Source organism: Marmota marmota, unplaced genomic scaffold, assembly GCF_001458135.2.
Source record: "Marmota marmota marmota unplaced genomic scaffold, marMar, whole genome shotgun sequence".
Lineage (NCBI taxonomy): Eukaryota > Metazoa > Chordata > Mammalia > Rodentia > Sciuridae > Marmota > Marmota marmota.
The window spans coordinates 5,958,364-5,974,640 of NW_026000240.1; the positions used below are offsets into that span (position 1 = coordinate 5,958,364).

Below are 16,277 nucleotides of genomic sequence, written 5' to 3' on the forward strand. Positions count from 1 at the left end.
TTATTACCCTATATATATATGTATGATTACACTACCGGAGTGACACTGCACCATGTTCAGCCAGAGGAAGGAAAAATTGTGCTCCATTTGTGTACAATGTGCCAAAATGCATTCAACTGTATAACTAATTGGAACAAATTAAAAATAAAACTTTCTGGTTTTCTCTGTTTTTAATTATGATGATGGTGGTGATTAGTATTATTTGGTACTGGGGATTGAACTCAGGGGCACTTGAACACTGAGCCACATCCCCAGCCCTATTTTGTGTTTTATTTAGAGACAGGGTCTCAATTAGTTGTTTAGTGCCTCACTTTTGCTGAGGCTGGCTTGAACTCCTGATCCTCCTGTCTCAGCCTCCCAAGCTGCTGGGATTACAGGCGTGAACCACCATACCCGGCTAATGCTTGATTCCTTTCCTTTATTTTCCAGTTTTCTAATTAGTGAATTGGGTTTCCTTGCAAACTTTTGTTTGAAATTAAAGAATATGCATTTTAACACATGTGATATACTCCAATCTGTTTCAGTTATTATTATATTAATGGTCAAATGTTCTAATCTTTAGTCATTGGGAACCCTATGAGAATGGCTCAAGTCCTTTTGAACATTGCTCAGTGATCACTGATAGCTTCCTCATCTCTGACAAGATGTTCTGGGCTCATTTTGAACATCCCTTGCCCCTGACCTGGAATCACACATTCCTCCAAGGGGTTCTGTTTCCTTTAAAGAAGAAATGGTACAAATTGGTTTTTAGAGACCCCCATAGGGAGTCTCATGGTTTGTCACCATTTCTAAGCCTTTATAATGAACAAATCAAGGAAACATTCTTCTCAAAATAATACTTTTAAGAAATTAGCTTTCAGTGTGAATCACTGAATCAATCAATAATAATCAGAATTTACTGGGTGCAGTGGCGCACACCTGTAATCCCAGCGGCTCAGGAGGCTGAGGCAGGAGGATCCCAATTTCAAAGCCAGCCTCAACAATGGCAAGGCACTAATCAAATCAGTGAGACCTGTCTCTAAATAAAATACAAAATAGGGCTGAGGATGTGGCTCAGCAATTGAGAGCCCCTGAGTTCAATCCCCAGTACCAAATAATACTAATCACCACCATCATCATAATTAAAAACAGAGAAAACCAGAAAGTTTTATTTTTAATTTGTTCCAATTAGTTATACAGTTGAATGCATTTTGGCACATTGTACACAAATGGAGCACAATTTTTCCTTCCTCTGGCTGAACATGGTGCAGTGTCACTCCGGTAGTGTAATCATACATATATATATAGGGTAATAATGTCAATCTTATTCCATCATCCATCCCATCCCCATACCCTCTCTACTCCCCTTCTTCCCCTCTGCACAATCCTAAACTCCTTCATTCTTCCTCCCACCCCCATTTGGATCAGTATCCACTTATCAGAGAAACATTTGGCCTTTGTTTTTTGGGTTTGGCTTATTTCACTAAGCATGATATTCTCCAGTTCATCAATTTACTGACAAATGCCATAATTTCATTCTTCTTTGAGGCTAAGTAATATTTCATTGTGTGTATGTACCACATTTTCTGTATCCATTCATCTGTTGAAGGGCATCTAGGTTGGTTCCAATTCACAATAGTTTAGCTATTGTGAATTGAACTGCTATAAACATTGATGTGGCTGCATCACTGTAGTGTCGGGAGCCGCTCTGGACAGGAGCTATGTACACACCTTTTTTTGACGAGTTTGTGGAAGATTAATTCTAATTTTCCTTTAAATGATTGGTAAAATTCACCACTGAAGTGATCTGGGCTTGGGCCTTTTGTTGTTGTTGTTACTGTCTGCTTTTGCAGGAAGTTTTAAAACTATTCAATCTCTTTATTCCGTATAGAGTTCTATTTCTTTTTTTCAGTAATTTATGTCTTTTTAGACATGTGTCCATTTATCTATGTAATTTTTGGCATATAATTGTTCATAGTATTCCCTTGCATGCTGTGTATTTGGCCACAGAAATGCTTGTTGAGCTTAGTGGTCAGCTAATTAGAGACTTTAAAATGTCTCCTACAAAAATAAATAAATAAATAAAATGCCTCCTACAAATAAGTTTGTTAGCCTTTGCTGAAGGACTCTTGAAGGTGCATTGAAGCAAGTCTTTTAACCATAGGAAGGCAGCTTACAATAATAACTTAGTCTTTAATTCCTGCTTGCATAGAGTCTAGATATGAGTCAGAGGTGAAGGTTTATGGATTTCTCAGGTCTTTCCTAGAGCACATTCACAATCTTACACATATTCCATCCCTGAAATATGTCAGATCTTTTCAATGTCAAAATGGAAATCTATTCCCCAGATTTTGCTTTCAAATTTTTCAACTGCTTCCTTTCTGACCCAGTGGTTATTGCCTTCCTATGTTATACTAAGTAAATGCTGCCATTTTCAATAAAAGCCTCAGGAGAAGCTGTTTGCAAACAGGAAGATCTAAGTCAAGTGAAAAAGAAAAGTCCTTTAAGTGGAGGTTCTTAGGGAGTCATCATGGAGATCAGACACTAAGCGTTTTCTGGAGCTGGAGCTTTGAGGAGCTCCAAACCCATTTTACCTTCTTCAGTGTCTGCCAGACTGCTGATATTTGTAACTATTGGGATTTGTGAAGCTGAGAGGAGACAGGGATAAGGCAAGTTAAAACTTCACAAGAGCCTGGCACGGTGGCACGTGCCTGTAATCCTAGGGGCTCAGGAGGCAGAAGCAGAAGGATTTCGACTTCAAAGCCAGCCTCAGCAATTTAGCAAGATACTAAGCAACTCAGTGAGACCCTATCTCAAAATAAAATACAAAATAGGGCTGGGGATGTGGCTAAGTGGTTGTGTGCCCCTGAGTTCAATCCAGGGTACTCACCTCCCACACCCCTGCAAAAAAAAACCCAAAACCAAAAAACTTCATAAGACTTGTTCTTACCATGATTCAGTCACTTTTTTAAAAAATAAATGCTCCTCAGATTGCCAAGCCCCTGGTTATTTTTCAGAGTTATGAGACAGCTTATTTTTTTTATAATTTCTGGCAGTGTTTTCCTTGCTTTTTTTGTAGGAATGGAATTTTCAGAGGTCCTTACCCTGACACACTGGAAATTAGAATCTCGGTGTAAAAGCTAGAAGTTAAACCATAGTCTGATTTCTTCCATAAAAGACCTTATTCATTTCCATTTTTTTAGTTATAAATTGACAATATCTTTTTTATTTATTTATGTGATACTGAAGCTTGAACTCAGTGCCTCATGTGTGCTAGGCGAGCACACTACCACTGAGCCACAACTCTAGCCCCTCATTTCCATTTTCTAGGTCTGTGATCCCTGAGAGCTCTGCCTGGGTCCAGGTAACCACAACATCAGTGCCATGTAGGGGAAGCAAGTGACACCATAAGGAAAGTAGATAAATTATAATTGCTCTCAGCTTGTTTCCTTATTTTAAATGTAGCAATACTTACTGCACCAGGGCTGAGTGGAAGGTTTAATGGAAAAACATACATGATTATCTGCCAAATGCTTGAAACACATCAAGAACTCTATGGTTAAGTTCATTTTTCAAAATTACTAGTTTTTGTATATAAAATATACCCCAAAGTCTCAGATGTTGAAGGCTTGGTCCTCTTAATGCCTCAATGTTCAAATGTATGGCATTTGAGAAGTGATTGGATCAGGCACTAATTTCATGAACAGATTAATCCATTGTTAAGTTCATAGCTGAACAGGCCATTAGGAGGTGGGGTCTAGTTTGGTGGAAGCAGGCCAAAGGGGGAGGGTCTTAAAGAGGTATATCTTGTTCCACCCAGCCTGTTCTTCCCTTTCCCCCTGCTTCCACTTCCCAGTTGCTATGAGGTGAGCAGCTCTGCTCTACCATACCTTTTTGGCCATGATGTTCTCCCTCACCACAGGCCTATAACACGGAGTCAGCCAACCATGGGCTGAAACCTCTAAATCTGTGGGCCCAGATATATCTTTCCTCCAAGATATTTTTCCTCAGGTATGTTATTACAATGATGGAAAGCTCACTAACACATTACTTAAAATAGTAATCTTCAGAATTTACAGGGCAGTTTTTAAACTTTATCTCTAAGGTGGTCAGAATTTCTGACAATGATAATTATGCAGTTGTGAGGACATGAGAAACAAAATCCATGAAATTCTTCAACAGTTCTTCATATCTCTCAGGATTAAGACAAAATTATTGAATGCTGTAATTCTCAAACTAGTGCATATCAGTCACTTGCAATTTCTCAATCAACAGTTCTTGTGGTGGAGGTAGGAAAGTTGCATTTCTTTCTTTTTTTTCTTTAGATACTGGGGTTTGAACCTAGGGGGTGCTCTACCACTGAACTGCACACCCAGCCCCTTTTGCTTTTTTGAGAAAGGGTATCACTAAATTGCAAAGGCGGTCTTCAGACTTGGAATCTTCCTGCTTCAGTCTCTCAAGTTGTAATTTCAGGTGTTCACCACTGTACTGGCTGGGAATTTACATTTTTAACAAGTTCTTAGGGGATGCTGCTACTATTAGTTTTAGACTACACTTTAAGAACGACTAGTTTCTCTCCTAAATTGTGGTAAAATATACATAACAAAAAATGTATCATTTAAACTACCTTTCAGTGTCTATTCAGTGGTGTTATATACATTTACATTGTTTAAACACTTCTAACATCCATCTCCAATACTTTTTCATCTTCATCAGAAAACCACCGTTTTAATGTGACCTACAAGGCACCGTCTCACACTGTGCTATCCCATTCCTTCTCTGTGGCAGGCACTTAGAAAGGAGCAAGGTTAACCTGCAGCATGCTAGAAGGACTCTGCTTTCCAAATACAAAACAGAGAAAGAATCAACAATTATTTCCTTAGATAGTTACCCTTTTCCATCCCTCTTAATTAGAACAGAGGCAGTTTAGGGGAACCGAATGGAACAGAGGCTGTTAAGAAGAGAAGACAAACTGCCACTGAGTGCAGTTTGGGTAATAATAATAAAGTAAAAAATAAAATCACAAAACAAAACCATATAAACACGTACACTTACTATCAATTATATTGAAGATATGCATACTGGAGATATTAATTCAAAAATTAATAATTGAATACCTACTATATGCCAGTCACTGCTTTAAGCAAAATACAAAAAGAATAAAAATCACTGGGCACAGTAGCACATGCCTATAATCTCAGCAACTTGGTAGATGGAGGCAGGAGCATCACAAATTCAAGGCCAGCCTCAGCAACTTAGCAAGGCTCTAAGCAACTTAGCAAGAGACCCTGTCTCAAAATAAAAAATAAAAAGGAGTGGGGATGGAGCAGTGGTAAAATTCCCCTGGATTCAATCCTCAGTACCCCTCCCTAAATAAATAAATAAGCAAATAAGTAAATAAAAACAAGCGATAAAAACCTGAGCCAGTAGGACTTAGATTCTACTGGGGAAAAAATTACATTATGTCAGATTCTGAGTGCTGGGGGTGGGGAAGAAGGTGGGTTTGAAGTGTTTGTATGTCTAGAAAGGGGATGGACACATGTGAAATTTTAGTTAGGGGAGCCAGGGAAGTTCTCTTTGAAAGTGTCACTTTTGAAGGAAGTGAGGGAGCTAGTTATGCAACTATTTGGTGGAAGAATATTTTAAGCAGAAAGAACAGTAAGTGCAAAGGCCCTAAAGTGATTTTAGGGACCACAAAGAGGAGAGTGGAAAAGAGCAAATAATAGGAAGAGAATTAGAATCTGAGGTCAGAAGTATGTGGGTAAAAGTGGCAAGCAGAAACTTGAAGACATGAGAGGTTTACCTAGATCAGAAGATATCTCCCAACTTTCTCTTACTGCATGCCAATAACTTTTACCTCCCTAAAATAAAAATGTGATTAAAATATATGCAAATACGATCTAATTATAATCAGACATATGACCAATTTAAGAATAATGTTAAAAATTTATCATTAAAAACAGTCATGAAGTACTTGTGATCTTGGTTTTTATTTTATAACAAAATGAAAGTATAAACAAGCTCTAGTATCATCAAGACCTTTTCTATCTCTTTGAGATAGAACATATTGCCCCAAATATCCAAGACAGAATTTTCCATCCTCTGGTAGATCACAATTAAAAACATAGGAACCCAAAGAAAAATAGTCCTTTAACCTTCTGGCTGTTCTTGCAGCTTGTCTCTGACTGACCAGTTCTGTGTCCCCAGGGACCTAGCAGGAAGTCAAGTTAAAGATTCATAGCTCTCTAAGGCTATGATTAGCAATGGCTGGCTAATCTTAAGGGTAGAGGTTCTCAAACCTTAGTATATGTATAAGAATCATCTGGAGAACTTGTAATAAAGATTACTGGACTGGGCTGGGGTTGTGGTTCAGTGGTAGAATGCTTGCCTAGTTGTGAAAGGCACTGGGTTCAATCCTCAGCACCACATAAAAATAAACAAACAACAACAAAAAGATTACTGGACCACTCTGCCAGTTTCTGGTTTAATAGGTATGGACGGAAGAGGTATGGTTCTTACACTGTCCCAGGTGATGCTGATTTTGCTTGTGTGGGGACTTACAATTAGAAAACCAGTGCCTTACAAATATTATTGCTAGCTCCTGGCTGTATATGGCTAACTGGGATGAGGCTGGCTCAAGTATTGCCTTCTTTCCTGGTAGTTCCCTTCTTTCTACAAAAATCCATTCCAGCCTCAGAATGGGCAGTGGACAGGAGTGAGAATGCTCCCCACCCAGACTATTTTAAGATACTCCTGGAGAACAATAATGCAACATGGGACATGACAAATCTTTTGAGAATCAGTGAGGATAAATGAAGGTTCAGTAAATGCTGGAGAAAAAAAGGGAACTTTGGAAGATTATCAGATTTAGTTTTGCTTAACCTACTGTCAAGATTAGCTGCAAGTAACATGTTGCTATGAAGTTCGGCAGTATTTATTTTTAAAAAAATTTGTCAAAACTATACATTACAAAGATCCTTAACATATAAAAATTTAAAACAACAACCAGGATGCTGGGGAATACATATTTCCTAGCTCTAGTGACTGGAAGGGCCTGGAATCCGTAACACTTTAATAGCAATGCTACTGTCCAGTCAGCAGAACTTAGTTTCTAAATACCTACTTCCTAGCAAATTGAATCAGGGCTCCTTAGAGAGAAATGGCTGATCTACACCAGGACAGAGAAAATATAAGAGCCTACAGCATCTTTTAGTACCAGAACGTAAGGAAGTATTCAAAAAACAAAAGGATAGAAGCATGTGAAGGGACACAGAAACTGATCTAAACTAGAATAATTTGAGAAAATAATGTTATAAGAGACTATAAACCCACATAAAAAGTATGAGTCCATAGTAATATAAGTAACAAGATGAATAAATGGGGAGAGGGGATAAATTTTCTTACATAACAACTATCTGCAATATAGTATCTTGGATTGGATCCTGAAAGGATATATGGACATCACTGATATAACTGATGAGATCTGAATAAAGTTAGTACTTTAGTTAATAGTAATGAACTAATGTTTACTTTCTTAATTTTGACAAATGTACCATGGTTATATACAATTTAACATCGCAGAAATTGGATAGGGGTTTACAGAACTCTGTACTATCTCTGCAGCTTTTCTGGAAATTGAAATCATAGGTACTTGGTTATTAATGATATCTCTTTTTAACATATATTTTAAAAATTTAGAATTTGATGTTATCTCTACAAAAAATATTATTTATTCTCACTTGCACTCCCATATACTCCTGAAATGGGAGAGGAAAAGAATGGGGTAGGGCACAGTAGGAAAAGGGAACAACTCCAGGTAGACCAAGAGTGTACAGGTGAGGGTCATCTGACTAGTGTACCTTGGTGAAATGAGGTGGGAAAATGATGGCATACATTTTGTCACATTCTAAGGCCCCTTGATATCCTCACGTGTAGCTGGCATCACCTGGCAGCTTGTTGGAAATGCAGACCCTCACTTCCTACCCAGACCTATACAATCTGTATCTTCATTTTTTATGAGCTAGCCAGGTGACTCATGAATATTAAATTTTGGTATGGAAATGGACACCCTTATTCATTCAACAGTTGTTGAGTACTTACTATGTGCCAGACCAATGCCACATATTCTATTATAGTGCTACTCAGCCTTAGCTAGGAGCTTCACAGAAATGCAGATTCTCTGGCTCACGCCAAACCTTCATACTTTCTGAGACTGGGGAGTAGAAATCTGTTTTCATAAGCTCTCCAGATCCTAAAGTTTGAAAAGCACTGCTCTTGAAAAGTAAAGTTCAAACTTTGCATATTGGAATCTCCAGAGTATCTTAAAAAATAAAATAAAGCTCAGTGCACAGGCACAACATAGACCAATTAAATTCAACTTCTGGGAGCACATTTAAATTCCACCTTGGGCATAATTTCCAGATTCCCCAATAATTCTAATGTGCTGCCATGTTTGAAAAAAGCTCCTCTATAATACAACCATTTGTAGTCCCTGCTGAACACAGGCTATATTAATGACCAGAGTACATCTGCAAAGCTTGATACCTTTGTCTCTGGATGGATTCAAAAATCCCTCTTTTTAATAGTTAATTTATGGAAGAAAAAGCAGCTCTACCTGAATTCTAACTTCTACACATCCATATGTAATCCATTATTCTGGAAGTTTGGAGTTCCTGTGGAATGCATTAAAATATGCCCAGTTTTCAGATTTTACAGAGCATGCACTCTCTAACACACTACCCAGTACTTGGTGACAAGCAGTGAACTGTCCTACAGTTGTCTTACCTTCTCATCCCCTTTGGAAAAAAGAGATTCTGTTTATGTCCCTCATCTACAGCCTGCCTGCCCTCATGGGTGAACATGTGTCTGATTATCCCACAAAGAATGACCATAGCCCACACAGCAGATCCTATCACAGAGATATGAGACTGTTCAGCCACTTCACTCCCTTTTTATAATGTTCCACACTACCATGACCTTGGCTGGAAGAAATTATTTCTGGGGCAACAATTCCATTCCCATGTCTCATGCAAAGAGTTTTTAATCAATGTAAAAACTTAGGAATTTCTCCAATTAGCCCACAAATGCCTATTTAATCCTTTAAAAACTGAAATAGAATATGACCAGTATGTTTGCTGTCATAGGAAAGGGCAAATGTGAGGAAGAAACTTGGAAAATGTGTTTTGTGAATCACAGTCAATTTTAACTCTCAGAAGAAAAAAGCCAAATGTATTCTTACTCTGGGGACATCCAAGTTCCCATGCATACACTAATCAATACTGTAACTTTGTAATTATGATAAAACTGCTTAATAGACCTACTAGAAGAAATGATTAATGTAGTTTATGGAAGGTGAAGCTTTCATGCCCACCAGAACTCACGTAGAATAAAAAAACACTGATTTGGTCCCACATAAAGCAAACTAAAAAGGTTGACCACAAAAACCAAAACCAAAACCAAACCCAACCCAACCCAACCCACCAACAACAAAAACAAAAAAGGAGCTGGGGGGTTGCTGGGGATGTGGCTCAAGCGATAGCGCGCTCGCCTGGCGTGCGTGAGGCCCAGGTTCGATCCTCAGCACCACATACAAAGAAAGATGTTGTGTCTGCCGAAAACTAAAAAATAAATATTAAAAAAAAATTATCTCTCACAAAAAAGGAGCTGGGGCTGTAGCTCAGTGGTGGAGCACTTGCCTGGTACATGTGAGGCACTGGGTTTGATCCTCAGCACCACACAAAAAATAAATAAATATTGTGTCCATCTACAACTAAACATACATATATTTGTATAGATACATTTTATGTGTGTGTGTGTACCCAAGATGAAAAAAAAAAAACCCTCAAACATTAACTTGGTCTGAGTTTTTTTTTTTGATCAGACCTGAATGGATTGAAATCTCATGTCTGCAAATCTGAGAATGGATGGACACTTTTCTGGTTTCAAACACTGACTGCGGTGTTCTGCTGTGTGACACTGACTTCTGGATCTATCTGCCAGGCTACCCAGTTGTGTGACACATACACTCTACCTCCATCTTTTTTCTCAACCTTCCCTGCAATAAGTTTCATGCTGATGTTCTGGGACTCCAAATCTACTGAGATGACACTGGCCCTACTTATTCTGGCTGTGGATGTTGTGACCATCCATGCTTTCCCACAGTAAGAGTCCTTTTATCTGTCACACACACCTCAAAGAGTTTTACCAAATAGGCAGTGCAGTTTGAACTGAGAAATGAGGGGAAAATGTGGTATTAGTTTTTTTGTCTGGGGTAACAGGGATTGAACCCAGGGCACTTAACCACTAAGCCACATCCCCAGTCCTTTATGTTTTATTTAGAGACAGGGTCTTGCTGAGCTGCCGAGGCTGGCTTTGAACTCATGATCTTCCTGCCTCAGTCTCCAGAGCTGCTGGAATTATAAAAAGTGGTGTTTTAGGAAGACAAATCTTGGCACAGAACATAGGGCAGGCCTGGGGGGAGGGAAGAATTGGTTAAAGGGAGCAGAAGAGGATAATGTGGATATGGAAACTAGGTGGTGTCACAATCCTGTAGTTTGACTGGGTAATATAAAGGAGACAGGATAGCTGTAAGAGAGAAAATGAGAAAAATAATAGGAGGAAAACAGAGTGACTCAGTTTTTGTGGGGGTGATTGGAACTCCCTTATTACCATTTGTAACATTGTTTCTATAAGGAAAAAAAGAAAACCACAGGATTTAAAAACAAAGATTTATAAATAAACCTTTGTTACCTAGATAGTTTTCAAGCTTGGGGGAACTTAACAATTCTACTGTGGTAGTTACTGGTCAAGGACCTATTCCTTGATGATCTTTTCTCCTCTCATCAATATTCTAGCCCTTTTGAAAATGGCTATTTGAAACTCTCCAGGCATAGTTGTTGATCCCAGCTGTGAGACATATACACTCTACCTCCATCTGATTTCTCATCTTTCCCTGTAAACTGGGAAAAACACCAATCTTCCTTCATTGTGAATGAGCGAGCCCTTCTATCTGTGATGGCTCTCCTGAGTGACCCTGCACCAAACCATCACAACCTCTAGTTCCTTACTATACTCTGCCTTTTACTTGCCAAAGGTCATCACCCCATCTTAAATAAAAACAAAATAAAACAAAAACCAGCAACAAAAACCCTCATAAAATATTTGCTAATTATGGAAAATTTGGAAGCTAAAAAGAGGTACAAAAAAAGTTCTGAAAGCACTTATAATCACATTACCCAGAAATAATAACTTGGTGTATTTATTTCCAGACTTTTTTTCCTATTATCACACATAATGTACATTTTTCATCAGAAAATACTATATCTTACTTAAGTCACAAATACTATTCCCATATATTAAAACAAACTTCTGAGAGCTGTGTAATATCCAACACACAGATATAACCTGAATTTAATTTGCCCTACAGCTAGAATTGTTCTCAATTTTCACGAACGTTTCAATGGCTAGTTCTCTCTTTTTTTTTTTGGTACCAGGGGTTGAACTCAGGGGCACTCAACCACTGAGCCACATCCCTAGCCCAATTTTGTACTTTACTTAAAGACAGGGTCTCACTGAGTTGCTTAGTACCTCGCCATTGCTGAGGCTGGCTTTGAACTTGCAATCAAAGTTCTCCCTTTAATTGCCTCAGCCTCCCAAACTTCAGGGATTATAGGTGTGTGCCACTGTACCCGGCTTCAATGACCAGTTTTCTAAATTTTGCTTTGTTTTTGAGATGGGGGTCTTGCTCCATTATCCAGACTGATCTCCAACTCCTGGGTTCAAGTGATCCTCCTGCCTCAGTCTCCCAAGGAGTTGAGACTGCAGCCTGCTACTATACCTGGCTCTTCTACATTAATCTTTGATGACATTCCTAACTATCTGTTTTCTTAGAATAAAATCTTGCCAGGGTTAAAGATTAGGCTATATAAAAAACAAACTGCTTTCCAGAAAGGTGAAACCAAGTTATACTTCTACCAGTAGATATCAGGTATTTCTGTTGCATGTCATAATAACACTGAGGTTCCACTATCTTGGACAAAACATTCACCTGTTGTCAACATCTTATAAATAAAATACTAAAATTCCTTTCATAGCTCAAGTGATTTAATCAACAATAGGTATTTTTTACCTTCACTTTACCACCCACGCTTCATTTCATTACAAGGTTTCTCCCCATCAATAGCTTCACGAAAATTGCTCAAACACTAGCGATCCTGTTCTCACCACATGACTATGTGTTTTAGACTCACAGGGAGCCCATTTTACTATACTCTTCCCATCTTCATGGCCATTTGACTGTACTGATCTCATTCTTCTATGAGGATTCAACCCTTTCTTATGTTACACATCACCTTCTTTTACTTCATATCCTATTTCTATGGTCTATCTTCTTTAATGATTTCTTTGTCACTTTCTATTAAACTATGACAGGTCTCCAAGATTCAGTCCTTACCACGATTGCGTGCTACTGTAGAGGGACTCCTCCATTCTATTTGTATTTTAAATATTTTTTTTAGTTGTAGATGTAGTTGGACACAATATCTTTATTTTATTTATTTATTTTTATGTGGTGCTGAGGATTGAACCCAGCGCCTCACATGTGCTAGGCGAGCACTCTACTGCTGAGCCCCAGCCCCAGGCCCAGCCTCTCTTCCATTCTATTTTAATAATCAGCTCTACACCAATGGTTCCCATATTTTTCTGTCCTATCTCCTCCGGTCTTTGACAAAGGGATCCCATCATCACCTACAATTCAAAGCCACCTACACAAAAACAACACATCTTCTCTGCCAAATAAACATAAATCTTTTAAGTTATTCTTGATTACTTCCCCAACTTCCTTATTTCTGACAGTGGGGTAACACTTCTATACTCAAATGCTTGTCTTTTAAGTTCTACCTTACATTATTCAAAGCCTCCAAACTTTTGTTTCTTCAAGACGTTTTCTACATACAATCCCTTTTTAGCATTTCCACCATCACTTCATACATGGATTACAGTTATACTGTTCCAGGTCACAACAATTTATCTTGTATGCAGGTGTCTTGATAATTTTCCAAAGATGTTTCTTTGATGACTTCAGCTTGAAGACTTTTTTAAATTCAAATCAAACAAATTCAAACTCCTCATAAAGACCTATTACCTCCTGATCAAAATCCAAGGTAATTCTTTCTCCTTACTTTCTTCCTAAGAACCTGTCCAGATTCATTATTGCCTCTATCTTTGCTCATGTTACTCCCACCTCCTCCAATGACAAATGTCAAATGAAGGAAGCCTTCAATTTACAAACCTACCCTTACAAATCTTTTCTTTTCTCTGTATTCCTGAAGCCAGTTGTATACTGGCTCTTGGGAAAGGCTGGTGAGAAATCCTGTTCTATAATGTTGCCAGTAACCTTCACCATAGCCGATTTCAAGCTACCAATGTAACACTTCAATTCTAAAATTAAAAAATGGGAAAAGATATGCACAACGTTGGCAGGAACTGGCCCCAAGACACCACAGCAGCACTTTCCAGAAGTTAGTATATATTATTTTGTATAGGTTGTCTGTGTGCATTGTGTAGATTGGTTTGCTCATGGCAATAAGCTAGCCCTAGGAAAAGGAGCAGTCTATTCATGTCAAGTACTTTCACAATATAACAGGGCACACAGTGTGTGCTCAATAAAAACCTATTGGTAAGACCTGAGGGATGTGATAAGCAAAGCCAAACATGGGAGTGGCTACAATAGGCATATTCTCATTTAGGGTTTGTTAGCAAGAACAAACAAAAAAAGCAATGAAGGAGCTGAATACGGTGGAAATAAAATCAGAATGGGAGCTAGGAAACACTGGTTATGTCACAGCTTTGTGCCTGTGTGTGACTCTTAGCAAGTGAATTCCTTTCTTGGGTCTTTAATTACCAAATGTGTAAAAATTAGGGAACTGGACTACATAAGATATCTTTTGACTATAAATGCTCTGAGACGTGGGTTCAACTCACAAGAACACAACCCACAATCCACTGCATTGGGAGTAAAAATGATCGTAATAAATTCATTTTAAAGTCTGACAAGTCAATGGAGTTTGAGGTAACAAAATTTTCTGAATGTGTGAAGGAACATTCTGGTAAGGCCATTCCAATATTCTGATCTAATAATCACCCTACAGAAGAGATAATATCCTTAAAGCTGCATCTACTTCATTCTACTCTCAAGGGAAAAGAAGTATGAAACTCACTTTATATCTACTTATTCCAAGATATTTCCTAGTGTTTCTCATCAAAATATTATGTATGGCCAGTACTATGAATTTTTCACTAATATGACCTGAGGATTTAGGAAGAACAGAATAGACCCAGTTAACCTCAAGGAATCCACAGCAGTGTGGGTCAGGTGCCATTTAATTCCTATTCATTCACAATCATAGTTTTCATGAGTAATCAATCCAAGCTTTGGACCCTTTTTCTCAAAAACAGGCATATAATCATAAAACTTGAATAAAATTTCAGATGTTCACAAGACCTCTCATCTTCATAGGTGTCCAGAGTACGGCAAGTTAACCTGACCTATCTCTACATATACAAAACAATTAACAAATTCAAACTCATAAAAGTCTGTATTGTTTGCTAAAGGAGACCAGCAAAAATTTCTAATGGAAATAATTAATGTAAAGGTCCGTGGTTTCAATGATTGTTTTTGTTATTTGAAATTTTATTCACCTAGAGGACCTTATTCCTGACAAAATCTGGTGTTCAGGGTACTATGGTCATAGACAAGAGTAGCTTATTCCAGATAGTATTGTGGATAAGTCAAGTGTGCTTCAATTATGTTTCTATTTGATCTGCTACTCCTTTGGTTATGGTTGCTTATCATCAATCTTCTTTCTTGAAGAGCCATTTGCACATGAATGTGTATTTCCATTTCACAAATAAATCTGCATTATATGACTCTTCCATTTCACATTAATGAGACCCAATTGGCCATGGCAAAGAGCACAAATTTCAGAAGAGAGGGCACTGCCTTCAGCACTGTAGTTTTTTTTTTTTTTTTTGCAAAGTGATCATGGACAAGTCACTTAACCCTCTGAACTGTTTCATTTACAAAAAGGTGAGGGGCTAATAAGACTTACCAGAGAGGGCTGCTGCACGAAATTAACCAAATAAAATAATGTATGTTAAGCATTTAGCTATAAAATAGGCAAAATAAAGCAGATCTCATGATAATGCTCACAAAAATATCATATATACACAGACCATTTATAAAGAACTGCTCACATAACCCCTCCTAGGTGTTATTCAAGTTTTTCTATCTGAAGTAAAATAAATAATTCTTTGATGGCTGAAGGAACTGTCTTAGTTAAGTTCCCAATAGTAAAGTTCTAAAGCATCATATGCCTGAAGAGAGGCTTTGGAAGTTCCATGATGCTCTAGTATAATAATCTCAAGACACGAAGTAAAATCAATCTGAATTCCAACTAATCAAAAACACTTTCACACAGGCTGCTTTATTTATTTATTTTTAACAAAGCATTGATTCTTTCCCTTGTCCTGCTAAAAAGCTTCACAATATTTAATAGAATATACACAAAAGATTTTAGGTGAATTAAATCAAACTAACAAAATCAAATGAAATCAATACCAGTATTTGGACTTTTCTTTTTTAGCAAAGGGAGTGTTTGCATTATAGGAAGTGATAATCTCCAGGTGCAACATATTTTCCATTCTATTCTTCATTGAAACACAAGATAAGCCATGTAAAGCATTACCTTTTTGATTATTATACTAGAGCATCATGGAGATGCAGGCTACATATTAAGCTTGGGAAACTTACACATTCAGTATTGGTTGGATGTGCTGGAGATACAAGGCCTCTCAACCCAGAACAATTTCTTTTCTTTCTTTTTTTTGGTCACTGTTTCATTTACATAACAATGTATATTTGCATTCTTTCATTAGCCAACTTTGGGGTTATTCTTCCTTTAAAAATTGAACAACTTTTAGTCGTGGGTGTGACCATCGGCTCTGGAGACTGAAGCAGGAGGATTGCGATTTCAAAGCCAGCCTCTGCAATTTAGCGAGGCGCTGAGCAACTCAGTGAGACTCTGTCTCTAATAAAATACAAAAAGGCCTAGGGATGTGGCTCAGTGGTCTAGTGTCCCTGAGTTCAATTCCTGGTACCCCTCCCCCCCAAAAAATGAACAACTTTTAAATAATCTTGTACCATGGAACAAAAGCAAACGTTCATTATATCTCATCAAAGTTCATAAAGGTGAGCAAGAAAACTGTCCTGGCACCTACAGGAGTGAAGATGCCAACACCGA

General features: G+C 38.0%; 1 protein-coding gene across 1 annotated transcript in view; it reads right to left on the reverse strand.

Annotated features, from left to right (window-relative positions):
* Fam162a (family with sequence similarity 162 member A) overlaps nucleotides 1–16,277 on the reverse strand; it is a 32,097-nt gene that overhangs the window by 14,737 nt on the left and 1,083 nt on the right. The window lies entirely within an intron of this gene.